Source organism: Vigna radiata, chromosome 3, assembly GCF_000741045.1.
Source record: "Vigna radiata var. radiata cultivar VC1973A chromosome 3, Vradiata_ver6, whole genome shotgun sequence".
In the NCBI taxonomy this organism is placed as follows: domain Eukaryota; kingdom Viridiplantae; phylum Streptophyta; class Magnoliopsida; order Fabales; family Fabaceae; genus Vigna; species Vigna radiata.
Window position 1 is genome coordinate 10,941,829 of NC_028353.1, and position 6,247 is coordinate 10,948,075.

Sequence of the window (6,247 nt, forward strand, 5' to 3'; positions counted from 1 at the left end):
CATCATACAAAAATTTAACGCCATCCAATTTTAAGAATTAATTGTAATAGTTTCAAAACTAAGAAGATCAAATGCCATCAATATTTTGAATAGGGACTAAAACCAAAAATCAGTAATACTTAAAAGATTAAAAACATATTTAACCAAAAAGAAAAATAGAGAGGTGCTCCCACATCATCATAACCGGGCAAAGCAAAGCCAAGCCTAAACAAACAAACTCCTCTGGAAAACCTCGATCCCATTCGATGAAAAATATTTAATCCTTAAGGAACTAAAAGCATATTTAATCATTTTTCTTTAAAAATGTTTCAACTAGTTTACATGCAAGTGAATGCGGTATGTGCAGGTTGGACAAGGGGCTTATAGCAGTGTGCATAAAGCTCGTGACCTTGAGACTGGTAAAATTGTGGCTTTGAAGAAGGTTCGGTTTTCAAGTGCAGATGTGGAAAGTGTTCGGTTCATGGCAAGAGAAATCTATATTATGCGTCAACTTGACCATCCCAATGTCATGAAGCTCGAGGGTCTTGTTACTTCAAGAACGTCCACCAGTTTGTACCTTGTTTTTGAATACATGGAACATGACCTCGCTGGGCTAGAAACTGTACATGGCTTGAAGTTAACTGAATCACAGGTACATGCCCTGCATGTTAAGACTTAAAAGTACTTTTAAATAGCTACTATTCTTTAACAAATTTCTAAGGAGTTAATGATGATTACCTCGAGTGGATTCTGGTCACTGCCAGCTTTGCTTTCATTTTTAAACCAGCAAGAGTTAAGGTGCATTCTGTTGAAACTATAAATTGAAGTTACATTGTGGTTAAGGAAAAGAAGAGTGGATGTATTAGTTTATAGCTAAATTGGCTATTAAGTTGTTTGGAAAAATGACTGGTAGTTTTTTACCTGTACGTTATTCAATTATTTTCTTGTTGGCTTTGCAGATAAAATGTTTTATGCAGCAACTGCTTCGTGGGCTTCAACATTGCCACAGTCGTGGTGTGCTGCACCGTGACATCAAGGGTTCAAATCTTCTTATTGACAACAATGGAAATCTTAAAATAGGAGATTTTGGTCTTGCAACAGTATATGATCCTGAAAAAAAGNAGCCATTGACTAGCCGTGTTGTGACNCTGTGGTATAGGGCACCTGAGCTTTTGCTGGGTGCTACAGAGTATGGAGAAGCAATTGACTTGTGGAGTGTTGGTTGCATTCTAGCCGAATTGCTAGCGGGGAAGCCGATCATGCCTGCAAAGAATAGAGGTTGGTTTCATGATCCAATGTTCATAATTAGCTCTTGTACTGAAATGGTGTCGTTTTTCTAAATTCTGTCTACTTCTGTCATTTCATTTAACATTTTCTGACTACGTGGTGTGGTGTGTGCTATTCTTCCAAAGTTTACTCATTTTAAGCCTGTGTTTTAGTTTATATGTTCAAGCCAAATCAGAGTGTAAAAACTGTACAGATGTCACTTTAAAAATAAGGCTCATTGAAGTACAAGGTTCCCTAACCAAGCAAACAGAAGAGCATAATAAGCATGAAATTTCTATTACTACTAAGCACAGAAAAAGTTTCAATTTAACTTTTAGAGTGATTTAATTTATGCAGGTGGAACAGATGCACAAAATTTTTAAACTTTGTGGTTCGCCATCTGAAGACTATTGGCAGAGAACAAAACTTCCTCATGCAACAAGTTTTAAGCCACAACACCCTTACAACCACCAAATTTCAGAAACATTTGAAAAATTTTCTTCCCCGGCATTGACTCTTGTTGATAAGCTCCTCACAATAGAACCAGAGGCTCGAGGATCAGCAACTTCCGCACTCGAGAGCGAGGTAATGCTGTGAAGCCTTTTATTCTTTTCTTTTTTCAAACATACTTTATATGGAAATTAATTCTGTTTTTATGCTGTTATATAATTACTTTTACTGCTTTATTAAATGAAAGCATCTGACAGCTATTAAAAGTTTTGAATTTTACTCAAGAGCCCCAAGTGACTTTTTTCCCCCTTATATTCTTTAAGGCTTTTCAGACTGTAGTTTTTCAAAGTGATGATGCTCTATTTACTACCAGTTTCGGATATCCTACTTATCATATCATATTCATGTTGCATATTTGCTAGTTCTTCACTACAAACCCCTTACCTTGTGATCCCTCAAGTTTACCAAAGTTTTCACCAAGCAAGGAGTTTGATTCGAAGCGTCGACAAAAGGAAGCTACAAGGTATTAAGAGTTTTATTTCTCTACAAAGTAACATAACCATTTAATAACAGTTTCCAAACTCTGTGATGGAGATACATGTTATAGTGGAAGCCAAGACTGTGTTAAAACATTTGCATCCCATTAAAGATTACATTGAACGTTGTGTTAGTACCGTTTAATGGTTTGATAAAAAGTGCAATATTCATAGAACTTCACCTTTATTTTCAATCAGGAAAAACCAGGAAGCTGTTAGAGGACGTGCACCAGCATCGATTTTAAGAGGAGCAGGAGATACCAAGGCACTGGGTTCGCCACAGTATAACGCTCAGGGAAATATATCTATGCTGGGATGTTTATGCTTCTAAACATATATTTCCATGGTGATTGATTATCATTGACAACTTTCCATCGGTTTCAACATTGGCAGAGGAAACCAAACAGTATAATGTGTCGTCACAAATACCTGTGCCAGGAGAATAGGGAGGCCAAGGAGAACGGTGAAGGAAGAGTAAGTGTACACGGTGGCTTCACGCATGCTGCTACAATGACGCGCGGTAGTGTAGCAGGATCATCCACATTGAGTAAGAGAGTAGAACCATCTTTGAAGAATCAGAGGTCTTATTTGAATCCTGCAACAGCAGATTTATGTACCTCTGCCATCAAAAAGGAACCAGACTCATCTGCTGTTGAATCCACCATGGTAAACAACAATCTAACTTCTCTTTATTACCACCTCATTCCTGGTTTGCAACCTTGTCAGTAGTCACAGAGGTACATATAATAGGAACATAACATAACAGTTTTTTTATATACCTGTTGTGGTGTGATATCAGGGTTATATGCCGAAGAAAAATAGGATACACTACTCTGGACCATTGATGCCTCCGGGTGGGAACCTCGATGACATGCTTCGAGAGCATGAGAAATTAATGCAAGATGTTTTCCGTAGCGTCAAAAAGGCCAATCTGTAAAACCATTACCATTCTGCTCAAAAGGGACTGCAATGTAAAATCTTTAAGGAAAAGACTGGGTTGTCTCTATGGCAAGAAGACAAACATGTACCATGCATTCTTAACGATGCATTATTGATGATGCAAAGGTATATTTACACACGCAGGTCAACATATAAATACATTCCTGATTCTGGTATAGACAATGTTTGCTGGTCAGCGTTCAGTCAACAAAGTATGTAGCATATGGTAGGTAATGGTACTTTCAGAGTTCCAAGTGTATCGTCAAGGCAATTCAAGATTGATATAGCATTTTGTTGCAAGTAAAGGTGTTGAAATGTGTTAAAATAGGTAAGTCAACATAGGTTTAAGCTTAGTTTCGACTGCAAAAATTTTAATATTTTTAAAATATGACTCAAATTGAATCTAGCTTATTAAATCTCCTAATTTACCAACAATAGTTATTTTCATTTTTTTCATAGCCTTTTTATTATAATTAGTTATCACTTTAATTATGTAAATTGTCAATTTAATTTATCTAAGGACTAGAATATTGCTCAACAATGTTTTAATAATTTAGATGTTTATCCAATTATATAGATTTAAAATTTTAATTTTTAATTATCATTTTTATAATAATGCTTAATGAAATCCATGAATATTTTGATTGTCGTATTATAAAATCTATTTTGTATTCTGATGAATATAAATATACAAAATAATTTAAGATGGCAGTTAAAGTTGAGATTTAATTCGTAAAATTGTAACATTTTATGATTTTATATATTATTTGCTATTCAAATCACACCCATGATTGTGACACAGTACAGGGCGTTTTTTCTGTACTTTTATTTTTTTTTCCTACATCTTTAATTTCTAAAAAAAAAAACCCTCAGTAAATGAGATTGATAAGAAGTCTTCAACATATGTCAAAATTAGTTAAAGATCTTTGATAAATTTTGAAATTATTAAAAAAATTTCTAAGGTTTCAACCAACTTCGAAATTCAATAATAGTCTGAATAAATTTTAAAATTTTTTCATATCTTTAATAAATTCTAAAAAATGTTAAAGTTTTCAAAAAAATCCTTTAATAAATTTTAAAATCTGTTAAAAAAAATTCGAAAATTTTAAAAAAAAATTCGAAATTTTTAATAAATTTTAAAATCCGTTAAAAATTTGAATGAATTTAAAATATATTAAACTTTTTAAAAGTTTTTTTAATAAATTTCGAAATTTATTAAAGTACTAAAAGTGAGGGTATAAAGTTTTTTTTTTTTAATTGTAAAGAGAAATTTTTTAAAAAGTTACTATAAATTAATTTTTTTTATAAAAATAATTTTATGATTTTAAAAAAATTTGGAAGTGCAAAAAGAAATGGTTAAATATGAGAGAAGCTTTTTTTTTATTGTTATTATTATTCGCTTCATCACTATTCACTTTTTTGGATGAGTGAATTCAATTCAATAAAACCTAAATCCATTAAAAAATTCTCCTTTTTATATATATATATATATATATATATATATATATATATATATATATATATATATATATATATTGCACCACATCCAATCAAAAATTAGTGTGCGTAACACTTATTCACTTTAGCATCTTCAAACAAAATAAAAAAGTCGTATGAGTTGCCACTTTTTTTCTATATTATCCATTGTACCAACTATTGACCTTTTCGGGTGAATAAATTAAAGTTTAAAAAAATTTAAACTCAATTAAAAATTAAAATAATTTAAAATTTGGTTTAATTATTTTCTTTGTCTTTAGTTTCATTACATAGTGCCAAGTTAGTCTTATTTTTAAAAAAAAAAATCAATTTCATCTACATTTGAAATTTGCTTCAATTAAATCTCTTCCGTTAAAAACGTTAAGTGTTTCATAACGTGGCTGGAAACAATAGTAACATGGTATTGTTTAGTAATATTGCTTGTGACATGTAAGGGTGACATGAAAATAGGGTTTACAATTGGGAAAATTATGTTAATACAATTAGGGGTTTTATGAAGGAAAGCAAATTAGGTCAATTTTGATAGAGGGTTGTTGAGTTCGTCATCGAAGAGATCTTGTCATCTACATTATGAACAGAGAATAACCGCAATTAGGTGTTTCGAAAGCAGAAGCACATTTTGGGATTTGGAAGCGCATTTGCATTGTTCGTGGGGTATTTTGAACAACGAAGTGGGTTCCATTCGAAGGTGTGTGTATGGTTGCTTTCGTTCTATGTATGGTTACTTTCGTTGTGATCCCCCATAAAGTTAGATTTGGGTTTGGTTGTTGTCCCCCATTATGTCTGTTGTTACTTTGCTTGTGGTGTCCCATTTTCGTTGTGGTCTCCCATTGTGCTCTATTAAATTATTTGTTTATGGTCTATTTATGGTCCCTTAGAAAGTTGTTTTAGTTGTTTATGGTTTGTTTATGGTGTGTTTATGATCACCCATAGTACTTTTTTCTTTTCATTTTGTTAATAATTTACAATTAATTTGATATTTGATGTCGAATGAGTTTAATACAAACTAGGGAGTATATGTTGTTTATAGTGTAGATAGCCTTTTAAGTAAGCATAGATTAAAATAGCAAATGGTTGGACTAAATTTTAGTAGTTTGTGTACTTTATAATCATAGTCAAAATTATAGTGCGAAATATTGGTATGGTTTATAATCATAGCCAGAAAGTTAAAGATAGGCAATTACTAAACTTCTATTATCTAGCTTGGCAGTCCTACCCTAATGTTGCTAAAGTGAATCATTTAGTTTGAGTGACTGGGGTTTTTTATTTTATAGTTGTGTACCTTGTTATAATGTAAATGTAATGTTATTTGGGTAAACTAAATGTAGTCTGAGATGGCTAACTCTGATATTGAAGTGATCTTTCACTATGAGGGTAAATTTGTCATTAATGGGTCACTCAAATACAAGTTTGGTTAAACCAACACTTTAAAAATTGACCCAGACAGATGGAGCTACTTTGAAATTTTGTCCATTATGAAGGAGATGGGTTATAGGAATGTTAAAGAGTTGTGGTATTCAACGAGTGGTGGTTGTAATCTCGAAAATGAAACTACAACCACTTAACAAACCTTGTAATCT

At 32.3% G+C, this 6,247-nt stretch overlaps 1 pseudogene; it reads left to right on the forward strand.

Moving 5' to 3' along the window:
* Positions 1 to 223: 223 nt before the first annotated feature.
* Positions 224 to 3,427, forward strand: LOC106757026 (annotated as a pseudogene).
* Positions 3,428 to 6,247: the final 2,820 nt, after the last annotated feature.